This window comes from Bufo gargarizans, chromosome 2, assembly GCF_014858855.1.
Source record: "Bufo gargarizans isolate SCDJY-AF-19 chromosome 2, ASM1485885v1, whole genome shotgun sequence".
Classification (NCBI taxonomy): Eukaryota; Metazoa; Chordata; class Amphibia; order Anura; family Bufonidae; genus Bufo; species Bufo gargarizans.
Genome location: NC_058081.1, coordinates 188,554,488 through 188,569,029, shown reverse-complemented (window position 1 = coordinate 188,569,029; position 14,542 = coordinate 188,554,488).

Here is a 14,542-nt window from a genome sequence, read left to right as displayed (position 1 = left end):
ACAGCCTGGTGCAGTGTGTTGGTATAGATCCTGTAAAGGGTAAGAATCTGGCCTGCAACAACCGTACCATAGTTGATTTAATTGCTGGAATAACCTCTAACTCCTCAGAGGGTGAGGAAAAGGGACCAAAAATGGCAGGTGTCCGACTGGCCAAATTGATAACTCAGTTTAATAGTACGGTGGTTGCAGTCCCAGAAGATATATTCCTGGTCTGTGGGCATAAGGCATACAAGTGGTTGCCCAGAAATGTCCCTGGTCTATGTACAATTGTCCGGCTTACTCCTGCAACCTTTAGAATACCTGATTCCAACATAGATATAAACGCTGTACCTAAACATACTCTGTATCGAAGGGCCAAGGACAACACACCCAGGACTCCGTCCCCATTGACTTTCATTGTGTGTCAGGACGGATCCGGCTCAGTTTCATCAGACGGCAAGCAGCGTTTTGGTGTCCGCCTCCAAAGCGGAATGGAGACGGAACAGATGAACACTGATGCATTCTGAGTGGATTCTTTTCCATTCAGAATGCATTAGGGCAAAAGTGATCCGTTTTGGACCACTTGTGAGAGCCCTGAACGGATCTCACAAACTGAAAGCCAAAACGCCAGTGTAAAAGTAGCCTTATATGCAGAGAATAATGTCTAAAAACAAGTTTCCTCTCTAGCAGAGGTATCAATCTGAGTCTCAGGAAGTGTCGGGGGGGGGGGGAGGGGGGGAATTAACCGCAAATGTCATGTTTTGTCATGTGATGGTTTTTCTTTTGAGAACCTATATATTGTGAGCTTGTCTTTGATACAACTACATCCAATGTACAGTCCTGATCAAAAGTTTAAGACCACTTGAAAAATGGCAAAAAAAATCATATTTAGCATGGCTGAATCTTAACAAGGTTCCAAGTAGAGCTTCAACATTCAACATGAAGAAATGAGAGTGAGACAAAAATTTTTTGGAGCATTCAATTTAATGAAAACAACAAATAAACTGAAACAGGCTGTTTTTCAGCTGATCAAAAGTTTTGGACCACATGCCTTTTAAAAGGCCAAATCTGTGCAAAGATGTGGATTCATTGTCATTTTCTGTTAGGTAGTCACACGTTGTGATGGCAAAGGCAAAAAAACTCTTCCTTCTTCAACGTGCTCGGGTTGTTGAACTGCATAAGCAGGGTCTCTCACAGCGCCCCATCACTGCTGAGGTGGGACATAGTAATTTGGAATTTCTTAAATGATCCTGAGGATTATGGAACAAAAAGGTCAAGTGGAAGACGCAAAAAAATTTCATCAGCACTGAGCCATAGGATCCAATTGGCTGTCCGTCAAGACACTGGACGATCCTCGACCCAAATTAAGGCCCTTACTGGTGCTGACTGCATCCCCATAACCATCAGACGTCTTCAAAGACCTCGTCTCCTTGAACGCCACAGAACTCATTTGGACTTTGCAAGAGAGCACCAAACATGGGACATTCAAAGGTGGAAGAAAGTTTTATTCTCTGATTTTTTTTAACCTTGATGGTTTCTAACGTTACTGGGATGACAAGCAGATCCCACCTGAGATGTTTTCTACGCACCACAGTGGAGGGGGCGCTATAATGGTCTGGGGTGCTTTTTCCTTCAGTGGCACAATGGAGCTTCAGGAAGTGCAGGGGCGTCAAACGGCCACTGGTTATGTCCAGATGTTGCAGAGGGCATTCCTCATGACTGAGGGCCCTCGTCTGTGTGGTAACGACTGGGTTTTTCAACAGGACAACGCTACAGTACACAATGCCCACAGGACAAGGGACTTCTTCCAGGAGAATAACCACTCTATTGGCCCATCCTGCATGTTCCCCTTGTCTAAATCCAATTGAGAACCTTTGGGGATGAATGGTAAGGGAAGTTTACAAAAACGGACAACAGTTCTAGACAGTAGATGGCCTTCGTACGGCCATCTTCACCATCTGGAGAAATGTTCCCACTCACCTCATGGAAACGCTTGCATCAAGCATGCCGAAACGAATTTTTGAAGTGATAAACAATAACGGTGGAGCTACTAATTACTGAGTTCATGTTTGGAAGTTGGATTTCTGTTTTGGGGGGGGGGGGGGGGGGGTTAGTTTTTGTTTGTTATTTGGAGGTGTGGTGCTAAACTTTTGATCAGCTGAAAAACAGCCTGTTTCAGTTTATTTGTTGTTTTCATTAAATTGAATGCTCAAAAAATGTTTTGTCTCACTCCCATTTCTTCTTGTTGCATGTTGCAGCTCTACTTGGAACCTTGTTAAGATCCAGCCATGCTAAATATGATTTTTTTGCTATTTTTCAAGTGGTCTTAAACTTTTGATCAGGACTGCATGTGTCAGTTTCCCTGAGCGCACGTATCCCTTTAATTTGGATTCCAACAATCATAGGGTGAAGGGATATTTCCCTAATAAATATATATATATATATATATATATATATATATACAGAACAGACCAAAAGTTTGGACACACCTTCTCATTCAAAGAGTTATTTTTATTTTCATGACTATGAAAATTGTAGATTCACACTGAAGGCATCAAAACTATGAATTAACACATGTGGAATTATATACATAACAAAAAAGTGTGAAACAACTGAAAATATGTCATATTCTAGGTTCTTCAAAGTAGCCACCTTTTGCTTTGATTACTGCTTTGCACACTCTTGGCATTCTCTTGATGAGCTTCAAGAGGTAGTCACCTGAAATGGTCTTCCAACAGTCTTGAAGGAGTTCCAAGAGATGCTTAGCACTTGTTGACCCTTTTGCCTTCACTCTGCGGCACAGCTTACCCCAAACCATCTGGATTAGGTTCAGGTCCGGTGACTGTGGAGGCGAGGTCATCTGGCGCAGCACCCCATCACTCTCCTTCATGGTCAAATAGCACTTACACAGCATGGAGGTGTGTTTGGGGTCATTGTCCTGTTGAAAAATAAATGATGGTCCAACTAAACGCAAACCGGATGGAATAGCATGCCGCTACAAGATGCTGTGTTAGCCATGCTGGTTCAGTATGACTTCAATTTTGAATAAATCCCCAACAGTGTCACCAGCAAAGCACCCCCACACCATCACACCTCCTCCTCCATGCTTCACGGTGGGAACCAGGCATGTAGAGTCCATCCGTTCACCTTTTCTGCGTCGCACAAAGACACGGTGGTTGGAACCAAAGATCTTAAATTTGGACTTATCAGACCAAAGCACAGATGTCCACTGGTCTAATGTCCATTCCTTGCAGTGGCGTAGCGTGGGTTGCCAGCACCCGGGGCAAGCCAAAAATTGCTAGAGCCATGCAGATAGCCCCCCATTCCTCATAATATTATTTCCCCCTGTATATTATAATAGCCCCCTCTTTATTATTAATATAATGCCCCCCTCTTTATTATTAATATAATGCCCCCTCTTTATTATTAATATAATGCCCCCCTCTGTATTATTAATATAATGGCCCCCTCTTTATTATTAATATATTGGCCCCCTCTTTATTATAAATATAATGGCCCCCTCTTTATTATAAATATAATGGCCCCCTCTTTATTATTAATATAATGGCCCCCTCTTTATTATTAATATAATGGGCAATACATTAATAATAAAGAGGGGGTCATTACATTAAAAATAAAGAGGGGGCCAATACATTAATAATAAAGAGGGGGCCAGATCTTTGTTTCCAACCACCGTGTCTTTGTGCGACGCAGAAAAGGTGAACGGATGGACTCTACATGCCTAGTTCCCACCGTGAAGCATGGAGAAGGAGGTGTGATGGTGTGGGGGTGCTTTGCTGGTGACACTGTTGGGGATTTATTCAAAATTGAAGGCATACTGAACCAGCATGGCTACCACAGCATCTTGCAGCAGCATGCTATTCCATCCGGTTTGCGTTTAGTTGGACCATCATTTATTTTTCAACAGCACACTGACACAAAGACACCTCCAGGCTGTGTAAGGGCTATTTGACCATGAAGGAGAGTGATGGGGTGCTGCGCCAGATGACCTGGCCTCCACAGTCACCGGACCTGAACCCAATCGAGATGGTTTGGGGTGAGCTGGACCGCAGAATGAAGGCAAAAGGGCCAACAAGTGCTAAGCATCTCTGGGAACTCCTTCAAGACTGTTGGAAGACCATTTCAGGTGACTACCTCTTGAAGCTCATCAAGAGAATGCCAAGAGTGTGCAAAGCAGTAATCAAAGCAAAAGGTGGCTACTTTGAAGAACCTAGAATATGACATATTTTCAGTTGTTTCACACTTTTTTGTTATGAATATAATTCCACATGTGTTAATTCAAAGTTTTGATGCCTTCGGTGTAAATCTACAATTTTTATAGTCATGAAAATAAAGAAAACTCTTTTGAATGAGAAGGTGTGTCCAAACTTTTGGTCTGTACTGTGTGTGTGTGTGTGTGTGTATGTATGTATGTATGTATGTGTGTGTGTATATATATATATATATATATATATGTATATATATAATTTGTTTTATATATGGCCTTCACTGTGACACATTACCTTTTATTCTGCAAATCAATACAATTAAAGCAATACCAAATCTATATAATTAGAATTTTATTATAAAAAAAAAAAAAAAAACATACTTTAATAACATGTTTACTCTCATATTTTCATGTTCGGAGCTGTTTGAGGTTGGGTAAGCTGTAGTCATTTATTCAGGGGCGGACATACCGCCTGTGCAGCCAGTACGGCTGCACAGGGGCCCAGAGCAGGAGGGGGCCACTTCTTACCGGCAGCAGGGGAAGATGAGCGCTTCCATTGTGGAAGCGCTCATCTCTATTCATCTGTATCGCTGTTCTTAGGATAGAGATACAGATGGATGCTTCAGCAGGGCAGGGGAGAGGCATCTCCCTTCCCCAGTTCTCTCATAGGTTGCAGGCCTAGTGTCTGTAGCCTATCAGAGGGCGGCGCAGGCGGCGAAATGAGGTCATCACGCCGCCTGAGCCGTACAGCGCAGGACACAGGCCGGAAGAGGCCTGCATCGCATTACTGAAAGCGGCAAGGAGGTTAGTATGTGAATTTTCTTTAATTTTATTTACACTTTGCTAGGGGCCCTATCTGGCACTCATGGGGGCATCTACTGGGGGCCCTATCGTATGTAATGGCACACATGGGGGGCACTATGGAGGAGGAGGAGCACTATGGGGCCCTATTTTAAATACTGACACATGGGGGGCACTATGAAGGGGGAGGAACACTATGGGGACCTAATATTATATACTGGCACTCATGGTGGGCACTATGGAGAAGGGGGGAGAGAAGAACTATGGGGGAATCTTCTGGGGCTCTATCTTGTATATTGGCAGACATGGGGGGCAAGGGGAGGCGCACGATAGAGGAGTATTTTATACTGGCGCAAATTATAGGGCACTATGGGGACCTTGGCTCAACTGGGGGCACTAAGAGTGTTTTTTGGGCACAGTAGGGGCCATTAGCACACATTATGAGGGTACAATGGGGACATTGGCTCTACAGGGGGCACTAAGAGGAGGTATTTTTTATACTGCCACATATATACTGGCGCACATTATAAGGGGGCATTTTTCTACTGTTACACATTATAAAGATAATTATTACTACCGGGGACATTGTGGTGGGCTTAATTACAGTTGAGTGACTATGAGGAACTTAAATACTAGTATGAGCACTATGGGAGCATTATTACTTCTGGGACACAGTGGGATCATTATTACTGTAGGGGCACTATTACTACTGCGTGTTGTCTGGTAGATGATAATTTCTATTGGTGGAATTTTGGGGAGCACTGTTACTGTGGGGGACACCCTGGCCCAGTATCAGCTTAGCACAATTATTTTTGGGGGAACATGATTTGCACTATTAGTGTCAGGGACACTGTTTCCTGGGCGCAGTTATTTTTTAGGACACTGTGTGCCAATAATTATTAAAGGGGAACTATCTGTGTGTAACTTGTATAGGGAGCATAGCAGGCACAGTATTAGAGGGGTGTTGATTAGATGGGAGGATGATGGAAAACTAGGAAACTAAGATGTCTGTCTGTCAAACCCTGCAGAGAGAAGAGATGACTGAAAGAAATCATCATGGCGATGTGGTCTGAAAAGATGAGGACAGAGAACATCTACATCAAAGAAGACGTCCTTGGATGTAAGAGGTATGTGGACCTGTATTAGGCTACCTTCACATCTGAGTTAGTGATTCTGGCCAGCTCTTCCAGCAGAGAACAGCCTGCTGGAATGCTCCAGCACTGCTGAATGCAGAATGAATGTCCGCTTGCCACATTAACTATAATGGGGTCTGGCAGAGATCGGCCACAATCTGGCAAAAATGCAGAGAATCAGCAGGACATACACCTCCACATGCTGCAGTTTGTATCTGGCCAATTCCTTGCATTCTCTGCCGGATCAGTTGGCCGGAGTGTAGTGCCGCAGGTGTGAAAGTAGCCTTACCCTGTATGTTTTGTATTGCTATAATTGTTAGAACGGAATAGTTTATGTTGAGAATTTGGCTTGGGGGGGCCCAGGCACATTCTTTGCACAGGGGCCCTCTGCTATCTGTGTCCGCCCCTGCTTTTATTGATACTAGTTTGGAGTGTTGAAGTGAAATATTTTGATGAAGTGCCCGCAGCATGGCTCTGAAACAGAAGATTCATATTGACTTTCTCCCCGCTGCTTTGGTCCTCCACACTGCCTCTATTGTCGGGCCCCGGTGCTGTTTACATCCGGGCATGGTCACATGCACCGCTCAAGCCAATAACTGCCTTCAGCAGTGATGTGGCCACAAGCAGCATGTCACTGCCAGTCTTTGAATGGAGCGGTGCTTGTGACCATGTCAACTGGATGTAAACAGCTTGGGGACCAGAAGATGGGGGCAGCACAGAGGACCAGAGTGGCGTGGAGTAGGTAAGTCTTGGGGCCATTTTGCTGGCACTTGACTTTCTGTAGCTCTTAATTATAAAGCAATCCTTATATAGACTCACCAATCAGATCTACAATTTTAGAGTGGTTTTTGGAATTTCCTCTTAATAGATTTAATGACAAAAATCGGTTCATAGCCTTTACTTCTTACAGTACATGATCTCCAATCTTTAAAGACACTTACTGTGTTTTAAGGTCAAATTCCTGCTATAAGTCCTTTTCCATATTCTTAAATAGTTTTTTATTTTTTTGTCACCACAAAGAGTCTGCAGTGAATTGTTCTGTGATGATGATTGCAACTGAATATGAAATCAGGTAGAATGTTAATATACCTAAAAATGTTGGTTTGTAACTCCACATATGTGTGTTCTTAATGTCCAATTAAAGCACTCAACCAGAGCTGATTTCACTGATGTATATTGTATATTTTACAAAGATTCTTTAAGGCATTATTCATTAATTCCTCCACGGTCCTTCAACAAACCGAAATTTCACTTTAACATTCGCCCTTATTTGCCCCTAATACTCATAATAACAAAATCCACCTTGTGAATTGATAGACACACAAATTTTGTTACTTGGAATTTTGTTCCCTGTAGGTTTATGTAATTTTTGTACACAAGCTAGCCTGTAGTACCACTATGCCAATTTCCTCCAACCTACATAATACATATACCAAAAGAGGATGTGGAATAAATTAAAACATAACTTTTACTCATAAATGGTTAAAATAAATGTGGCCTTTTAAATGTGAAAAATTATATAAAGTGGTGAAAAAATAAAAAATTGTACCTTACCACCTCTAGCGTATAATCATTAAAGTTGACTTGTTCATCCGCGAGGTCGGTAATCATCTTCACAAAGAACCCTTCTGTCAATCAAACTCTTTTTGGGGAGGTGCTGTGTTTCTTGGAAGGTTATATTGGGATCAGGACTATTTCCCTAAAATAGCTCACCCTATGGGGTAGATAGGAGAGGGGGCTATTAATCCCTACCTACCAAATACAGAGCACCCGCCCCCTCTGGAATCTTTCTTTTACGTGGCTGTATCCCTAAAAATGACCCTCACTCATATCCCAACATAGCATGTTTCATCCCACAAGTGAGGCTCATTAGGGGATTTTTTAAGTGAAAATAATAAATAGTTGACAGGACAGAATATAAAGCCCCAAATTCCAAAATGCCCCTATAAATTGTAGAGGGGAACTAACAAAATGAATTGGAAAAATAAAGCCAATACTAAAGATCAATAAATGCTCCAAAAACAAACCCTACCGTCAGGGCACAGGAAGGCAAACCATGCTTGGTCCTTCTTAGTGTAGGAAAATAGCAGTGGCTATGTACAATTGCAGAGCAAGTATCAGTCTAAAGAGGGGGAAATTTCCCCTAAGCGTCTCACCAATGTTTCTCTGAGGTGGCACCGAGCCGAACAGCGCATCTCCATTTAAAGCCTGCCGCCCGTCCCTTACGGCTTCTCCGCCTCCTGCGCCTTCTGCTGTAGAACGCAGGTGGAACACACGCCGAAGTGCATGCTTCCGGGAGGAGGGCCGGGCTAAGTGTGACACGTAACAAGACTCTTTCCCAGTTGCCTGGCAACATGGCGTTCTTGCTAAGTCACTACCAAATGTGGTGATTTCATGTTTTGTGATCACCCATTCATAGATAGGTATACATATAACGGATTTTTATAGGTATGGGGTACCCCGCCACCAGATTCAATAAGGATATACGTAAATACTCTATTAAAGAAACCAAAAAATGAAAAAGATGTGATATATATATATATATAAGTTTCTCAATTGAGAGAACACATACAAATATATAGACAATCGTGTTTTTTGACAGTGTTTTTTTGTGAAGATGATTACCGACCTCGCGGATGAACAAGTCAACCATAATGATTATACGCTAGAGGTGGTAAGATCCAATTTTTCACCACTTTATATCATTTTCAAATTTTATTTTGAGTAATAGTTATGTTTTAGGTTTATGTAATACATAAGCGTCTTGCTAATCTTACCACACTTGCATATAGTTTTTCTTGTTGTATTTCTTAACTTCCTTAGCAGTAAAATATAGGCAGGATATGTTTTTCATTATATACAGAAGCCATATATAAAGTAAAAGCAATCAACAGCATCATATTCTTTTACATTGATGGATACAGGTCCATAACTTGTTTGCATCTTCAATATTAAACATGGGTAGAGGCTTATGTATTGCATTGCTACTTGATAAGCATATCTAAACTATTATGATTTAAGGTGGATTTACATGGGAAGCGTTCCTTCCTGACAGTTGGCTGCTCATTAAGAGAAGGTGAAGTGCTACATTTACATGCACCGATCACCTCCACAGTATGAGGACAAGGGACTGTTATTGTGATCATTCATCCTCATATAGCTGCATTGTTTCTCAGACAGCACAATCTGCTGCTCAGAAACAATAATTTAGGTGCCTGCACTAATGACAGGATCACCCGATGAACAAGCATTTTACTTGTTCATCAGGTGATCTGCTGCACCTTTACACGGGCAGATTGTTGTGAACAAGTGTTCGCAGGAACGTTCATTCCTGCTAATTTGCCCGATTATCTGCATGTCTAAATCCACCTTAAGCCTGTGTAGTCAATTTATCAGGGACAATAGCTAGGGGACAGAGGTTAACAACCTTATTTTGCCAAATATAAGAGACTTTATATCAAGTTTCCTGGCAGATATCCCGGACTATTGAACAGATTATGTTTGTGTAATCAATATATCAGATATAATATCTAGGGTCAAAGACTAATAAATAAATGTAGTAAATTTAACACTGGAGTGGATAGCTCACCTCCTTTACGGTATGGAACTGGTGCTCTAGTCTGCAACTGATGACCCAATCAGTAAAGGAAATGATTAGAAACAAATAGTATGAGACTGGCACTCAATTATGTGGGTCATATAGAATGTGGCAATTTATTACAGCAATTAATTACACTTGAAAGGGTATACAATAAAATACAATCGCATACAATGGAATAAAATCTCACATAAAAAATGGTGATAAAATCAATGGTTAATAATTGATACTGCAAGATGGAACCGCAGGATAAAAACACACTGGCAACACTGAATCAAAGTGTGTGCTCTATGTCCTTCAATTAATTGAGGTTATGCGTATAGTTCATAGCAACTGGAAAATTCCGGATCCAACACTGTTTTTTAGAAAGACTGTTACTTCCTTAGTGGTCGCAATATTCTCTCAGAAGTATTCCCTTGTTAAGGGACAATAAAGACAGTAGTAGAGTCCGGAAAACGGGACCTTGGTATCCCGGTAAATATTAGTATAAACTGTACGTGGTGAGTAGGGCGAAAATTGATCTCTTACCCCTGCTGTATCGGGAACGCCGCTTGGAAATGACTTGTCTCAAGTCTCCACTCACCCCCTTGTACCGGCGTCGTCTTCTCCCGTTTGGCACCCTCGTCCGAGATTTCCGGGTTACGTGGTATATGTCTCGCGGGACTTGCCTGTTTGGTCCGGTATTACTTACGAATATTAATTCGAAGATTCTTGTGAAGCGCTTTACGGATCAAATTATCATCGGTCCTCTGCAGTTAGTCCAAATCTCTCTTTGTAGGGGTGAAATTACGCCTCTCTCCACTTCCTCAGTGGCTCAACCCCCATTGCAATGTCACTTCCTTTTATAGTTCACTTTGAGTTATCGAAAACCTGGGCCGGAATCAGATTTTTAGCTTTAGGTACATAAGAACGCGGAGAGCCCCCCAGGCCGCCCCATAGTATCAGGGATAGGATTCTTGACAGCCAACCTCTCGAGATATGTAGCTGTATGGCTACAACCCCTGGTGAATAAGACAAAGTCCTATTTAAGAGATACGACCCAAATTATTGGGATATTGGAAGAATTAATCGTGGAATCAGACTGGATAATGGCTACACTAGATATCCAGTCACTCTATACAGTGATAAACCACGAACAAGGGATAGACGCAATTAGAGCACAATTGCAGAATGATAGGACAATGAAGTTGGAACAAACTGAATTTATTTTAGATGGCATCAGACATATTTTACAGCATAATTATTTTTATTTTGAGGACAATTTTTATCTACAAACCAGAGGGACTGCCATGGGCACCAGGTTCACCCCTAGTTATGCTAATCTGTTCCTGGCTCAGTGGGAGCAGACTGCTATTGATCCACATCATGGTGGGACCTGGTGCTCTGGCTTCGTTATATAGACAACGTGATTTTAATCTGGAAAGGAAGTGAGAATGGATTGCGTTTGTTTATTTCTAGACTGAACAACAATGATTTTAACCTTGTGTTTACTGCGAATATTGGTTTGGTGGAGATTGAGTTTTTAGATTTGTCAATAGCCAAAAGGGACAATAAATACATATGCAAGACATATCAGAAACCTTCAGCAAAGAATGCGTTTATTTTACACTCAAGTTGCCATCTTCCTAACTGGTTACTTAATGTTCCATTCGGTCAGTTCCGGCGATTAAAACGGAACTGCACCGAAGACCCGCAGTTTGAGAAAGAAGCCTTGGCCATGAAAACTAACTTCATGGCAAAACAATACCCAAGCTCGATGTTAGAAGATGCTCTAGAAAATGTGAAGAGAATACCTAGGAATTCTCTTTTAACAGATAAACCTGCCGAGAAAGCTCAACAGGAGCCTCAATTTAGAATGGTGCTTCCTTTCACCACACAGTATAGGGGAATCAAAGAGATAGTCAAGAGACATTGGCACCATTTATTACAGGATAAGACCTTAGTTCCACTTATACCGGGAAGACCCCAGATCACTTTTACAAGGGCACCCAATTTGGGGATAAAAGTGGCCCATTCAGTTAAGAATAAATCGAGAAAACCCCCAACAACTAGCAATTGGATGAGCCTGAAGGGTTTCCACAGGTGCGACCAATGTGCTGGCTGCAAAGTCACAAAAGCCCCCAGGAATACTAAGAAGATAGATTCGACTCAAAATGCTTTTTCATGGGAGATTCATCAATTCCTGACCTGTAACTCAACCAGTGTGATATATCTTCTCCAATGCCCTTGCTCCAGACAGTATATTGGGAGAACCAAGAGGGCGTTAAAGGTGAGGGTTTCTGAACATGTGTCCAATGTAAAAAAAGGATACCTGAAACACTCACTTTCAAAGCATTTTAAAGAGGCCCACAACAAAGATCCTGGGGGACTGATATTCATGGCCTTGGAGAAGATAGATACACACTGGAGAGGGGGGGGGGGGAACATGTGGAAAAAATGTCCAGAGCGGAATCTCTGCGTATATACGATTTTGGAAGCTTGTTACCAGCAGGTTTGAATGCTGAACTGGAAATCTTCGGTTTTCTCTAGACTATGGGGGGTGTGCCCCCCATCCAATGGGGGATCATATGTCTGGCTGTTTATCGGCACTCTGATCCCCCCTTGGAGGTGGGTCCACCCGCCCACTTCTACAACAAAAGTTTGAAAATATAGAAACCAGAGACAACACAGATTTAATAATGCAATATGTTTGTCCCCTTGGCTGTGACATGGGGGGCCCAATCTCCACAAATAACCAAATATATTGAGTGATTTGTATTGTATATTTTTTAGCCCCCTCTGGTATTTTAAATTATCATATATATTTTTAGAAATGTTTTATATTATTGTCGTAGAGTTTTTACCGCAGGTTTATGAAGTAGAATGTAGATCTTAACTGTATATGGCCAATACAAATAGGCCCATTGATATTACAGTAATTATTTTTTAAGTAACCTGTATTGTTATATATGCATCCATTTTAAAGTATATCTTAAGAAAGCATTACCGCAGAGATGTCTCCTTTATTACATGACTTAATCGCAACCAGATGGAGATAATATGCAAAAAACGCATACACATACAAAAAATCGCACCAATAATGCATGGTTGCGATAGAAAGCTAAAAATCTGATTCCGGCCCAGGTTTTCGATAACTCTATAAGTGAACTATAAAAGGAAGTGACATTGCAATGGGGGTTGAGCCACTGAGGAAGGGGAGAGATGTCCCCGAAACGCGTTTGGCATAAGTTCACCCCTACAAAGAGAGATCTGGACTAACTGCAGAGGACCGATGATAATTTGATCCGTGAAGCGCTTCACAAGAATCTTCAAATTAATATTCGTAAGCAATACCGGACCAAACAGGCAAGTCCCGCGAGACATATATCACGTGACCCGGAAGTCTCGGACGAGGACGCCAAACGGGAGAAGACGACGCCGGTACAAGGGGGTGAGTGGAGACTTGAGACAAGTCATTTCCAAGCGGCGTTCCCGATACAGCAGGGGTAAGAGATCAATTTTCGCCCTACTCACTACGTACAGTTTATACTAATATTTACCGGAATACCAAGGTCCCGTTTTCTGGACTCTATTACTGTTTTTATTGTCCCTAAACAAGGAATACTTCTGAGAGAATATTGTGACCACTAAGGAAGTAACCATCTTTCTAAAAAAACAGTGTTGGACCCGGAATTTTCCAGTTGCTATGAACTATACGCATAACCTCAATTAATTGAAGGACATATAGCACACACTTTGATTCAGTGTTGCCAGTGTGTTTTTATCCTGCGGTTCCATCTTACAGTATCAATTATTAACTATTGATTTTATCACCATTTTTATGTAAGATTTTATTCTATTGTATGCGATTGTATTTTATTGTATACCCTTTCAAGTGTGATTAATTGCTGTAATAAATTTGCCAAATGTAGTAAATGACCTGTCTTTTCAAACAGGATATGGGCATGACTTGTGCAAAGCCTTTTAAAGCTGAGAGAAGTCAATCTTTGAATACTTCTAGTTTCTGCTGCTGCACACACATCGAAACATTTTAATGCTCTATTTGTTATTTGTAGATGGAACATTAGAATGATAACAGTTAACAAGCTGTGACTGATGTAATTACTGATTCTGAAATAGGTGATTATATATTATGCCTTTACATTATTTTTTATGTGTGTGAGATTATATATAAACCGATGAACAAAATGGTAACAATGTTTTGAACTTTTGACTTTCAGGCTCCATATCTCACCATCCACTACAACTTGGAACGTGAGGCTGCCATCATTTTATAGACCATCATGTTGGCTATCTCATACATAAATTGGACCTGCAACTATTTAGCATATAATTAGCTATGCATATTCTTGTTGTGTAACTGCATTACTGTTTTGCTTTGTTGCTGTGTTATTAGATTAATTCCCAAGTGAAAGGTGACTGGTTCAAATCCAGGAGAAACCATGAAGAAGATTTTCCAAGAAAAGAGATGCATCATCATCTAACTCATCGATAGCGGTATCTCGACCAAGAAAATTGCCAAAGTGCATCATGTGAGTGCCATGGCAGTTGGAAGAATACGAAATGAAGTCTGTTCATTCCAAAGCCAAGAGGTGGACGTCCAGGCAAAATATCGGGGTCAACAAGTTGGCTCATAACAAGGTCTACCAGGTCTGGCGTGAAAAAAAACACTGCAGTGGAGGTGGCTTGTATGCTTTGTGATAGTGAGATCACCGATTTCCATGCAAGCACCATGTGACGCACATTACAAAAGTCTTTAATGGTGGCACATAAAAGATGGAGAAGCCTCAACTTCAATATCTT